Consider the following 14,431-nt stretch of genomic DNA (forward strand, 5'->3'; position numbering starts at 1 on the left):
CACTTAACTTCCTTATTTCTGTCAAAGACATCACTATCCTTTCAGTCACCCAAGTTTACAACCTTATTATCATCCTTGTGTCTTTGTCTTTCACGTAATCAGTTGTGAAATTTGATTACTGCTATCTCCAAAATTTTTCTCAAATATAACTTTTCTCCTCTCACACTGCTACCACCCTAGTTTAGGCCCTTATTACCACTCATATGAACTATTGCAATAGCCTTCTAACTAGCTTCCCTGCCTCATCTCTCTCTTCTCCATTCTATTCTCCACATAACCACTGACGTGACTTGCCTAAAATGTAAGCAGTTGCCCTATAATACTGTTTTATCATATTAAATATGTAGTCTTCTAAACCCTCTCACTATGCCCTCCCCTACATATTCAATAAACTCCAGTGGCTCTTTATTACCTTATTTCCCACTCTGTTTAGCATTTACATCTCAACACAGTCCCATACTACCTTTCCACCTTGCTTATACATTACTCCTAATCCCCAACTCTATGATTTAATTATAATGATTACATTGGTTTTCCCCCCATACCTAGACTGGTCTTCCTTCTTATTCCTGACTTTTGGAATTCCTAGTTTCTTTTTAGACTTAGCTTCAGTACAACCTTCTGCATGATGCTTTTCCTAGTCTCCCAACTGCTAGTACCTTTCCCTCCAAGGTCTTCTTGTATCTGCTTTGTAAGATTTTGTATTTTCTCCCTTTGTACTCTCAGTTCCTTTGTTTTTGTAATCCCATTGCCTAGCTTAGTGTCTGGCATGTACAAGGCAGGTAATCAAAACTTGTAATTCATTTACTGCCATTCATCAACCATAGTATATGGAACATTCTTCTTGATTTGTTCTTTGCTAGAATGGTGTAGTGTAGCAAGGAGAGGGACAACCACAGAATAATACACCTCTGATCACCATTCTTCCACAAATAACTTAATTTCCCTTGTCTTTTTTGTTTCTCTTTCATAATCCACGTGATGGGTTCTCATTGAATTTCTACCTCAACATTTCAGAAAGTCAAGAAGTTTTCTAGACAGAGATAAACCAAAACACAAACCAAAACACCTCTTTCTCATATTGGGCTTAGAAATCTAACCCTTGTAACATTTTCAGTGATATAGAACTCATTGCCCCTGTTGAAAAGCTGTAATCATTAAGAAGATATTTATATGAAGTATAACTTTGCTTCTTTGTAACTTCTACCTGATCCCATTTCTCCCTCTGGGGCCAAATAGAACAAATTCAATCCCATTCAGTGAGTCCCCCAAGTAATTGTGGATAGCTATGATGTTCTCCCTGGATCTAATGATCTTTAGTCAGTCAACAAACCTTCATTAAGCACGTACTATGTGCTAGGAACCATGCTAAGTGGTTGAGACATAAGGAAAGGCAAAACAAACAAACAGCACAAATTTCTCTGACCTTAAGGAGCTCATATTCTAATGGGAGAAGCAATTTATAACTATGTACATTTGTTGTTGTTTAGTCATTTTTCATTTGTGTCCAATTCTTTGTGACTCCTTTTGGAGTTTTCTTGGCAAAGATGCCAGAACAGTGTCATTTCCTTCTCCAACTCATTTTACAGGTGAGGAGCTGAGGCAAACAGGATTAAGTGGCTTGCCCAGGGTCACACAACTGAGGCTGGATTTGAACTCTGAAATTCTGATTCCAGGCTCAGTGCTGTATCCACTGAGCCACCTAGATGCCCTTAATGATGCACATACCAAGGAATATACAGAATAAATAAGATATGTTCTTAGAGGGAAGACAGTAGGAAGGCAGGAAGAAGAGAGAACTTCTAAAGAAGGTAGGATTTGGACTGAGTCTTGAAGGAAACTAGGGAAGTCAGGAGGCAGAGGTTAGGAAGGAAAGAATTCCATGCATAAGGGTTAGGCACTGAAGAGGTACAGAGTTGGGATATGGAGTATCATGCAAAGAACACCCAGTAGGTCAAGGCAAAAGGACATAGAATTTGTGGAGGGAAATAAAGTGTAAGAATATTAGAAATAAGGAAAGGGGTAAAAAGGAGCCATTGGGTCTCATTGAGAAGGGATGGGTAATATGATCAAACCTACTTTTCAAAAGGCATCTTGGTGTATGAATAGAGGACGGATTGGACTGAGAGAAACTTGAGGCAGGGAATACAACCAGAAGTCTAGGTGAGAGGATAGCAAGAATCATGTACAAGACTGGCAACTGTGTAAGTGAAGAAAAAAGAACTTACATGATAGATAGTGTATAGGTAGAAATAATATGATTTTACAACTGAATGAATATACATGGTGAGTTTGAGTTAGGGGACTGAGGTTGTGAGCCTGCATGACAATAATATTTAAGTTTGGATGAAGTAAGATAATGAGTTTTGGGGGGGCATGTTGTGTTAGAGATGCCTATGAAACATCCTAGTCTAGATGTCCAAAAGAGAACTGGCAATGCTAGCTTGGAGCTCAGGACAGTTAGCCTTATAGATTTGAGAAAAATCTGTTTAGAGATGATAATTGAACCAAAAGAAGCTTATTATATCACAAAGTAAAATAGTATAAAGGGAAAAGAGAATAGAGGTCATGACAGAATCTTAGGGGGTACCCATGATTAGTGGGCATGATCTCTAAAAAGATCCATAAAAGAAGACTGAGGAAGGTGGGCAGAATATGTAGAAAGAAAACCAGGAATGACCATTGTTATGAAAACTTTGAGAGGAGAGAATCCAAGAGAAGGCAATTGATAGAGCCAAAGACTACAGAGAAGTTAAAAAGGATAAAGATTGAGGAAAGACCATTAGACTGGGCAGTTAAGAGATCATTTATATCTTTGGAGAGAGAAGTTGAAGGATGAGTTCATAAACCAGATTGCAGAGGGTTTAAATGGAGGCACTTAATATATAGATAGTTTTCCTAAGGAGTTTAGCAAAGAAGCAGAGGGGATGACAGTTAGTGTGGATAATTGTATCAAGTGAGGAAATTTTTTTTAAAGATAACGGAAATACAGATACATTTGTATTCAGCCGTAGAAGAGGAGAGTATAGAGATACGTACACACACACACACACACACACACACACACACACACACACACACATTTTGAGAGACTGAATCTTACAATGAATGACTTTAATTTTCTCGCTGAAGTAAGGAGCAAAGTTACTTACTGAGAGTAAGGTTGACTTGGGGAGTTGAGGAAAGACTAGAAATTTTAGAAAATGACTTCAGAGTCCATAAGGGAAAAACAAAGGAATTACTATGCAGCAGTAAAGATTCAGTTAACATGAAACAACAAAAATTTGTATTGAACCCAGTCAGCACCATCCAATTCAATTCAAAAGGCATTTATTAAGTGCCTTCTATTTCCCAAGAGGGCAGACAGCTGGCACAGTGGATAGAGCACTGGCCCTGGATTCAGGAAGACCTGAGTTCAAATCTGGCCTCAAACACTTACTAGCTATGTGACCCTGGGCAAGTCACTTATCCCTGTTTGCCTCAATTTCCTCATCTGTAAAATGAACTAGAGAAGGAAATGACAAACCACTCCAGCATCTTTGCCAAGAAAACCCCAAATGAGTTCACAAAGAGTTGGCTATGACTGAACTGACTCAACAACAACAAATGTCCCAGTAACTATACTAGGTGATATGGATACAAAAACAAAATGAAAATTTTTCCTGCACTGAAGGTTAATCTCCTACTGTGGGAAAAACAAAATGTACACAGATAAATAAAGAGAATCTAGTCACAAAATAAATACAAAGTTATTTTTTGTGTGTCTGGGGGAAGGAGAGTGAGTTGGTAGAGAATTACTTTGAACAAAGTCATTCAAAGTGTTTAGCATCTCTAAAGGAAAAGTTCAGAGGGCATAAGGTAGATATCCTAGCATTGAAGATTGGAATATTTAGTACAAATGTGAACTGATTTAATTATCAGTCAAGTTCACAAAATCACAGAATTTTAGAGACGATCTATCTCAGCAGCTCAAGATCTGAAAAAAATCTTTATTACATCATATTCAATCACCTCAAACTATCTGAAGACTTCCAAAGAGGGAGAACCCTCTATATTCTAAGACAGTCTATTTGACTTATGACTGCATGTAATTGTTAGATTTTCCTCAGATAAAGCCTGAGTTTGACTCTTTGTAACCTCTACTGATTGCTCCTGGTTCTTCCATTTGTGGCCAACTAGTATAAGTCTAATGTCTTTTCCACATGGTAGACTTTCACATGAACACAGTTATTGCCCCTCTCAGTCTTCTCTATTCCAAACATACCCAATTTCTTCTATTAGTGCTTGTATAATACTATTCTCTAGCTAATTAGATGTTTTGATTTAGTTGTAACAAGAATTTATTAAGCACCGACTATGTGCCAGGCACATGCTAAGTGCTTTACAAATATTATGTCATTTGATCCTTACAACCACCCTGGCCAGTAGTTGTTATTATTATCCCCAATTTACAGATGAGGGAACTGAGACAAACTGAGATTAAGTGACTTGCCCAGGGTCCACAGCTAGTAACTGTCTGAGGTCCAGAGCTCTTATTCACTGTATCACCTAGTACCATCAATGTCCTTCCTAAACCGAACTGAACATATAATGTCAATTCTATTCTAACTCATGTTTCAAAAACTCAAATTTGTTCCAAAATGATTGACATATTAGGGAACATTTTAAGCATAACTCAAATTTCCAGTTTTCTTTTGCTATATGTCCTCCCTAAGAAAAAAGAAATGCAGAAAACCACACCACTTCACAGTAACTACTATGCTGCAACCCTTCAGATGTCTCCCCTTCCACAAGGAAACTAGGTCTTTGCTGAGGTAAAGTACCATTTTTATTTCTATCTTCTGTTGTAATAGGATCTATAAGTAGAGAAGGGCTGATTCATACCACTCCTACCATAGACAGTATTAATTGTAGTATTTATGTATAAAAATATGCTACCATTTTTATTAGGTTCTTGTTTTTGTTATGTGTCACAAATGAAGAGTGTTATACCCCAATCCTATTTTCCTATAGGTTCTGTGGTTTTTTATTGAATGATTCTGCATAGTGCATTGAGAACAGGTTTGACAGTTATAGCGAAACTAACCACATTCCAGACATAGTGAGCAATTAGAACACCAGCTTCTCATTCCCGGAAGCTAGGAAACTCTTAAGGTAGACCAAGGTTACATTAGATTCTTTTGACTGCCATATAATTCTGGCTACTTTCTTTCTTTTTCTTTTTTCTCTTTTTTCCTTTAAATTTCTTTTATTTTTAATTTATGGAATAAAACAGACATTTCCATAACATAGCATAATAAAAAAGATGATTGCTACTTTCGTTGACTTTGCAGTTCATGAAGATCCCTCCAGACCTTTTCCAGATAGAGTTCTGACTAATCACACTTGCTTCATTTTCTATTTGTGAATGATCAGATGACCAAACAACAAGAACAAACATTTATTAAACACTACATGCTGAACTCTATACTAAATGACAGAGACACAAAAACCAAAGTGTTTCCATTTTGAGGCTGTCACCTTAGACCTCAAAGAGGTTACATTCTAATGGGAAAGATAATACATATAAGGGATGGATGACCTTGGAAAGATATTTTAATTTGAAATATGACAGGAAGAATCTCAGAAGAGTAGCTGACACACCTTTTCTAGTTACAATGACATTGTGGTGATGGTTATGATTCTAGACCTGGAAAGTGGTGGAGTGGCTGAAGGTATGAGTGAAGTGGTAAGACAGCTGGAGAGAAGATGGCTGGAGAGGAGAATGAAGCACATCTAGAACAGCTAGCTTGATGGAGTGGGACAAATGAGTCATTTGCCAATTAGGACCCTGGGATCCCCAAGGCAGGAGTTCCAGAGCTAAAAGGGTTAATACCTCCACAGCAACATGTCTGAAGACAAACATCCTGCTATTCCTCCTTTTTAATTAGTCAGAATTTATTCTTCATTCATCCTCTTTCTGTTCATGTCTATAGTATGTTCCAATGACAGTATTTCTTCTGTTTCTCCCTCCATTGATCTTCACCCAAATGCTATCCATTATGTCGGTTGGTTCCTGGACTTTCTTATATGAGTGTACCTTCAGAATATATAATGTGATATCATGTCCTTTTTACCAATCCAGTTTCATTTGAATAAGGTATAGCCATCCAGAGCTATGTTCCAGTCACAGATTTAATCTGAGTAAGTGTGATACCTAGGCAGTTAAATTTGTTTCCTTGCACTGACATCCAGTTCCTCTTGTTTGTTGCCTAAATGTTCCTCATTTGTTTATAGACATTTGAGGCCTAACCTGATTTACTACTCACTCCTTTCTTGTTTGTCTGTTTGCTTTTTCTCCTGTACATTACTATATGTCTCAATGGTTAATTTTCTTTCTCTATTGTATCTACTCTGTGGTATCTATCTTGGGATACACAGACACACACAAACACATGTTTGTATGTATATGTGTCTATGTGTGTACATATAGATACAAAGGCACTAGGCAGATAAATTCTTAATTATTTTTGTTAAATATATTCCATTCCTAGCGAAACCTGTCATTCTTATGTTTTAAGTTGTGATCCATAAATCTAAATCCCATTCTCAAACATCATCTTCTTTCACAGTTGTTCACTTTCCAATTTTTTTTTCTTTCTCCTCTGTATTCTATAACTTGGAGATACACACACACACACACACACACACACACACACACACGTATATATCTCCCAAGAAGACAATAGGCTACCACTATATTGCTATCAGACTGACAAATAGCTGTCTCAATGCCATTCTCCTTGGAAAATCATGTTTTCCCTCTGTCTTTTCACATCCTTTTTTGCCTTACCAAGCCACACTTTCATTTTTTTCTTCTTTTTTAAAAATTCATTTTATTTTTTAATTTATAAGCATTTCAATAACATAGTATAATAAAAAAAGATCATTGCACATGAAACTGTAAATTTACCATGTATAACTTGCTATTCCCTTCAAATATGCAACAAAGTTATCATGTAAATTATTTTCTTTTTTTTTTTCTTCCCTCCCTTTGATTTATACTACGTGGCCACAAAGGGAATGAATAAATAAATAAGCTTATTCCAAAGTCCATAAAACACACTATCATTATTATTTTAAAGAATACTAACCCTGGGGTAGCTAGGTGGCGCAGTGGATAGAGCACCAGCCTTGAAGTTAGGAAGGCCTGAGTTCAAATTCAGCCTCAGACCAAACACATGACACTTACTAGCTGTATGACCCAGGGCAAGTCACTTAACCCCAATTGCCTAAAATAAATAAATAACTAAATGAATAAATAAACAAACAAACAAACAAACAAACAAATGAATGAATGAATGAGTAAAAAGAATATTAATCCATCCCCAATAACCTGGAATATCAAGAAGAAGTGTTCCTTGCTTCCAATACACCTGTAGTCCTTGCTACTTAGGGAGGCTAAGACAGAGAAAATATGTATCCAAATACATACACACATATAGAATAAATACATTATAAACACAAGATATGAAATCCAAAACAGTTTGGGAGAAGGGTACTAGCAGCTGGGAGTGATAAAGAAAGGGGCTTGATGTAAAAGGTGGTGCTCTAAAGTGAGGAGAAAGAGAATTCTAGGTACAGGGAACAGTAAATGAAAAAGCATGAGAATAGGAGATGAGGTGCTATGTGTATGCAACAGAGGACCAGTTTGGATAGATTAGAGATTAATGTCTAATGAGGCTGGAAAATTGAGTTGGGGTCAGCTACTTTTTGAAATGCTTAAAAAAACATAAGAGTTTATGTTCAAACTAGAAATAATAGGAAGCCAATGGAGTTTAATTTACTGAGTAGGGACATAATGAGACCAACAATATAGGGAAATGATTTTAGCAATTATATGGAGGATGGATTGGAGTGAGAAACTTGAGACAAAGAGACCCATTAGGAGTCCATTACAATACTTTCAGTGAGAGTTGATGAGGGCTTGAACAAAGGTGGTTGTTGAGTGGCTGATGAGAAGGTGATAGATAAAAGAAATGTTGTGGAGGTTAAAATGGTAAGATTTAGCAATTGAATGGATATATAGAATGAAAAAGAATCAGGAGTTCAGATTAACACTCAGGTTCAAAACTGGAGGAACTGGAATGATGTTAGTTACTCTCCATAATGCACATCAAGTTATTTTTGATCATAACATGTTATGTTAATACAATACATCTCATGCTAGTGTGGTCAAGACTTTGGGATACTATACTATGTCACTCTACCTCTGTTCCAGGTCAGGTAATTGTGTGTGTAAAGTATGGCAATAAAACCGAGTAAAAGAAGACTCAAGTGAGAAAGGAAGTTCCTTCAGTCCTGTGCATGAAGGTGAGGCTTGACTTGTTATATGATTGTGTTTCTTTGAACGAAAAGCAAGCCCCAGTATTCAAGTCACATGCTGGCTTTAGTTGTAGTCATTCTCACATCCAGGGACAGCTACATAGCTTAGAAATGACTTCTCCCTGTTTTAGTCATGAGGTAATTTTTCCATTTTAAGTTTATTCCAGAGTCTATAAAACAAACCAATTCCTAGGGTTCTATTTGTTTCTAATGTTCTGCCAATGAACATCCTGCTAAGAACAATCAGTATGAAATGAATTCTCATACTTTTTAGAAGGAATTAGTCTCTTACCAGGCCTGGCCAAGGCAGGGGAAATTAAACCTAGACAGCCAACATTTGATTACACACGATATAGTACAGATTATCCATTTAGAATATCTAAGCAGAACACAGATATATGAAATCATTGGATAATCTGAAACCGCACTGTAGTCCCTGATTTTGACCTTTTTTGATAGTGGCTGAGTTGCAGCACAATGTCCCTGAAACAAGAGCTGCATTATGCCCACTGTTGATTTCAGCCTGGTAAACAGCATCAGACAATAGTCTGATCTTACAGCTCAGTCAATAATATATTATCAAAGTTAGAAGAAGGACAAAGACAAGGGATACAATTTGTTTTAGTTTTTTTTGTTTTTTTTTTAGAAGGAAGTTGTGAATGTTTATGTCCTATAAAGGCTCAGATCAGGATCAGGATAGCTGATCTTGCATAATGGAACCTCAGACAATAACTGTTTAGCTTGTTGTTCAATCGTTTCAGTCATATTTGACTCTTTGTGACCTCTTTTGGGGTTTTCTTGGCAAAGATACTAGAATGGTTTGTATTTCCTTCTACCCATTTTACAGATGAAGAAACCGAGGCAAACAGGGTTAAGTGACTTGCTCTGGTAAGTGTCTGAGGCAGATTTGAACTCAAGAAGATGAGTCTTCCTGACTCTCGGTCTGGCACTCAAACCACCGTGTCACCTACCTGCCCCATTAGAATTTGGGAAGAAAGTTAAAGGATATAAGTTCACTGTCCTTTCTAATGTAGGAATCACTTCCACAATACATTTAACAGCAAGCCTTCCAGAAACTGGAGAAAGAAACATTCCAGTTTCTGTTTGGACACTTTCAGTAATAAGAACTCATTACTTGACAACGTAGTCTATTCCATTATTGGACACCTCTAATCTTAAGGATGTCCATCTTAATATAGAACTAAAATCTTCCCTCTGACTCCTCCCTGTTAGTCCAAAGTCCACTCTCCAAAGCATCCCATAGCAAGTTTACTCCTTCCACATGCGAGCCCTATAAAGAGTTGAAGATATGATGTCTCTTCTTCACCAAGATAAACAAACCTGCTTCTTTCAATCCTTGTAGCCCTCTAATTTGTCATTGTTCCTATTTAAAAGTGTAGAGTCAGAAATGAACCAATTACTCTAGATGTGGTCTGCCTGGCAAAGAGGACAGTGGAACTATTAACCTTCCTTGTTGTGTTATGGATGTTATACTCCAACTGAGGCAACCAAATAGCTCCAGATAGAATTATCAGAGGGTGTCTTCAATGGTGTAATTTCTGAAAAATTGCTATGATTTGGAGATCAGGCTGCTAATGATGTGATTGCTTAGACTGGCACAGGTTCCCAAACTTATTTGGCCTACTGGCCCCTTTGGAAAAAAAAAGATTACTAAGCGGCCCCCTCCCCAAAAATCTACTTTCTTTAACCCTTTAATTTTTTTTGAAATTTGAAATTTGAAATCAAAATGCACCCTTTACTAAAGGCCTGCCAGGAGACATTATCCTCCACTTTGGGAACCTATGGTAGAGGATACATTTTGATTTCTGTCTATAGTCATAATGTGCTCTTTTTGTATTACTGGAACATACATTATTGATGGTCATTCAATTTTTGTACATTTTCTGAGCACAATGTCATCATTAGCACCCAATCCCATGTTGCCTAAAGTTATACTCCTATAATTCTGCACCCATCCCAATAGTTTCATTAGAATCCCTCATGATACTAATTTTATTTGAATTTTTAACTCAGGTGTAATACATTTAATAATTAACACACAACCATATCATCTCCTATGTAAAGACACTTAGTCATGGCACATCAAATCTTGAGAGGATAGGTTAAGCTGATTTGTATTTATTTGGATATAATAGGGAGCAAAAAGATAAAAGAAACATACCAACAGAGACCATTTCCTAAGAAAGTTTAACTGATGTAACTCAAACATGGCATGAAAATGACAAAAGTAAAAGGGCCTAGTAGGCAACATATAGATGCCCAGGACAATATAATTCAAACTCATTTGTGAAATCTTATGGAAGAATATGGTGGAAGATGATGAGCATTTTCACCTCATAAAACAATAAGAAGTAATGGGGGGGGAGAAAACTTGATTAGAGTTTGATGACAGTACCTGCCTAACGGGGGGGAAAGTGCAAGAAAGGTCCAGGACTACCAAAGGAGGTGATTTCTCTTCCAGTCTTGAAGAAGGGCGTTAGACTAGAATCATAACCACTTGCTATCCCTCAAATGTCTCTAGTCTAATGGTCCCATTCTGCGTTCAGAATGAAAGCCACTCCTTTGATCACTCTGAAGAGGGAGGGTAGCCCTTAGATCACACTCTCCAGCACAGCTCCTTCCAGAAAAACCAACAACAACAACAACAACAATAAAAAACTGGTTACATAAAAGACCATTATAAATACCTACTAAGCCTCTTTATCACAGAAAGCAAGAAGAGGTAATCTAACTTTTGAGCTCTATTACAATCTTCTACTTCTGTGCCTTGCTTCCTCCTAAACCTGGAGTGATTTCCCTGATGTTTAGCCCTATGACTTGTGATGTATACATGTAAGGAGATGTGACCTATGATTGGCTAAGAGAATGCTAAGCTGCATATTTTGAAAAAAAAATTTACTTGGGGCAGCTAGGTGGCGCAGTGGATAGAGCACCAGCCTTGGATTCAGGAATACCTGAGTTCAAATCTGGCCTCAGACAGATAACACTTACTAGCTGTGCGACCCTGGGCAAGTCACTTAACCCCATTGCCTAACCAAAAAAAAAAAAAAAAAAAGGATTTACTGCCGTCTGTTAAATAAAAAGTTCATGTAAGGGGATTAAAAAGGCTGGGATATACTTTTGAATGCCTATTGGGAGCCACTCCATTTACAGAATTGTGGGGCCAGCACTTATCATAGTCCTTAAATTTCATGTCTTGAGACTCTAGAATTTGCTGAAAGCAGATTGCAACTTAGAGAGATAATTCCCTCTCTCCTGGTCAAGCTGAGGTGTTTCATTCCCCTCTCAACTACTACTATTGTGTTTTCTTTGGTCTATTGTAATCTGCATAATTTATCTGAATTCTCTTAGCTGCTTTCTGTGATAAAGAGGCTTAGTAGGTATTTATAATGGTCTTTTATGTAAACAGTTTTTTATTGTTGTTGTTGTTGGTTTTTCTGGAAGGAGCTGTGCTGGAGAGTGTGATCTAAGGGCTACCCTCCTTCTTCAGAGTGATCAAAGAAGTGGCTTTCATTCTGACCCCAGAATGGGACCATTAGACTAGAGACATTTGAGGGATAGCAAATGGTTATGATTCTAGTCTAATGCCTTCTTCAAGACTGGAAGAGAAATCACCTCCTTTGGTAGTCCTGGACCTTTCCTGTACTTTCCCCCATTAGGCAGGTACTGTCATCAAAAACCTCTTGGTACTCTCAGAAAAGGTAGGCCAGAGCCCAGATTATATCTAACCATTCCATTCATGTCAAAATATATAGCTACTATCCACCTCTAATATTAAACTTGTTTTTCCACATTTCTATGTTACTTGCTATGGCAAATAAATTACATGATTATTAATAATCATTTTTGAGGGGCAGCTAGGTGGAGCAGTGGATAGAGCACCGGCTCTGAAGTCAGGAGTACCTGAGTTCAAATCCGGCCTCAGACCAAACACTTGACACTTACTAGCTATGTGACCCTCGGCAAGTCACTTAACCCCCAATTGCCAAAAAAAAAAATAATCATCATTTTTGTATATGACTACATATTCACAGTCTGAGATTGAGAGAAAAGAAGCTAGATCAAAGGGAGAAGAGATTTCCCCAGTTTAATTTCAAGGTGTGGAAAAGTCAAATGCAGAGAGTCAAATTCTACAATTTTGGTAATTTATTGAGAATAATCCCGGCTAAATGGCTCAGTGAATAGAGTTGGGCCTGGAGTCAGAAATATCTGAATTAAAATCTTACCTCAGGTGCTTACTTGCTATGTGACCTTGGGCAAGTCACTAAACCCCATTTACCTCAGTTTTCTCATATATAAATAAACTGGAGAAGGAAAGAGTAAACTACTCAAGTATCGTTGCTAAAAAAAAAATGGACAGTATGGCCCATGGGTCACAAAGAGTCAGACTTGACTGAACAACAACCACAATATTCCTTGAGCACATCTGAGAACCACTGGTCACACCCCACAGTATACAAAAAGCATTTGTTAAGTGCCTACTACTTACCAGGCTTAAGTATTCTACTAAGTAGAGGATACCAAAAAAAAAAAAAAAAAAAAAGAAAAGAAAAGAGGCAAAAAACAGTCCTTGCTTGTAAGGAACTCACAGTCTAATGGGAGAGAAAACAGACAAACAGATATAAACATATTTTTTAAAATTATTTTAATTAAATTAATAATTTTTATAAAATTAATAAATTTTAAATTTAAACAAATATTAAAATAACAGCAACAGTATCATATGGTGCCTTAATATTGGTAAAGAATTTTACAAATATTATCTCATTTTGTCCTAGCAACAACTCAGGGCAGGAGATGTTATTATTATCCCCATTCTTCAAATGAGAAAACTGAGGCAGAGAGAAGTCAAATGACTTGCTTAGGGTCATGTAGCCAGCAAGTATCTAAGGTTTGATTTGAACACAGGTCTTCTTGACTATGGGACCAGAACTTTATTCAATGTGGATAAACTGGGGATAAACAGAGGGAAGTATTAAATTAGTATTAAAGAGGATTATGAAAGGCTTCCTATAGGAGGTGAAATTTTACCTGGGACTTGAAGGAAGTCAGAGAATGCAAGAGACAGTGATGAAGAGGGAGAAAATTCTAGGCACACAGGACATGAGTCATGAGAAGTGTCTTGGGTGAGGAACAGTAAAGAGACCAGTGTCACTGGATCATAGAATATGTGGGGAGTGACAAGGAATAGGGTATAAAAAGACTGGAAAGGTAGAAAGGAGCCAACTTTGAATGTCAGAGCATTTTATTTTTTAATCTTGGAGGTGAAAGGAAGCCAGTGGATTTTGCTGAACACAGGCTGAAGTGGTAAAACCTGTACTTTTGGATAATCAACCTGGCAGCTGAATACAAAGTGGGAGTTGGGTGAAACTTGAGTCAGAGAGACAAAGCAGCAGGATATTGCAATAGTCCAGTTGTAAGCTGATAAAGGCCTGGACAAAAGGTGGTTACTGCATCAAAGAAGAGAAGGTGGTATATCGTAGAGATGTTACAAAAGTAAAATTGATAGGACTTAGCAACATATTGGATATTGAGAGTGATGAGTTGAGGATGACACCTAGTTTGTAAGCCTCACTGCCTGGAGAATGGTGGTACGCTTGACAGTAATAGGAAAATTATGAAGAAGGGGGAGCTTGGGAGGAAAGATAATGTTCAGAGTTTAAGATATCTACAGGACATCCAGTACAAAATGTCCAATAGGCAGTTAGAGATGGAAGATGAATTCAGCAGAAAGGTAGGGCTGGATAAATACATTTGAGAATCATTAACATTGAGATGATAATTGGATCCATGGGAGCTGATGAGATCACCAAGTGACATAATACAGAAGTGAAAAAAGAAGGCCTAGGACAGAACCTTTGGTGACAGCCATAGCAAGTTAGTTACTTCTAGTAAGCTAGTTAATCAGTATAACTTGGACAAAGATCCATCTTAGGAGACTAAGGAGACAAATCAAGCCAAAGATGTCAGACAGGTGGGAGGAGAACTGCAAAAGAATTTTGTCATGAAAACTAGAAGGAAGCAAGTCCCAAGGAAATGAGGGTAT

This window comes from Vombatus ursinus, unplaced genomic scaffold, assembly GCF_900497805.2.
Source record: "Vombatus ursinus unplaced genomic scaffold, bare-nosed wombat genome assembly UNPS02014805.1, whole genome shotgun sequence".
Lineage (NCBI taxonomy): Eukaryota > Metazoa > Chordata > Mammalia > Diprotodontia > Vombatidae > Vombatus > Vombatus ursinus.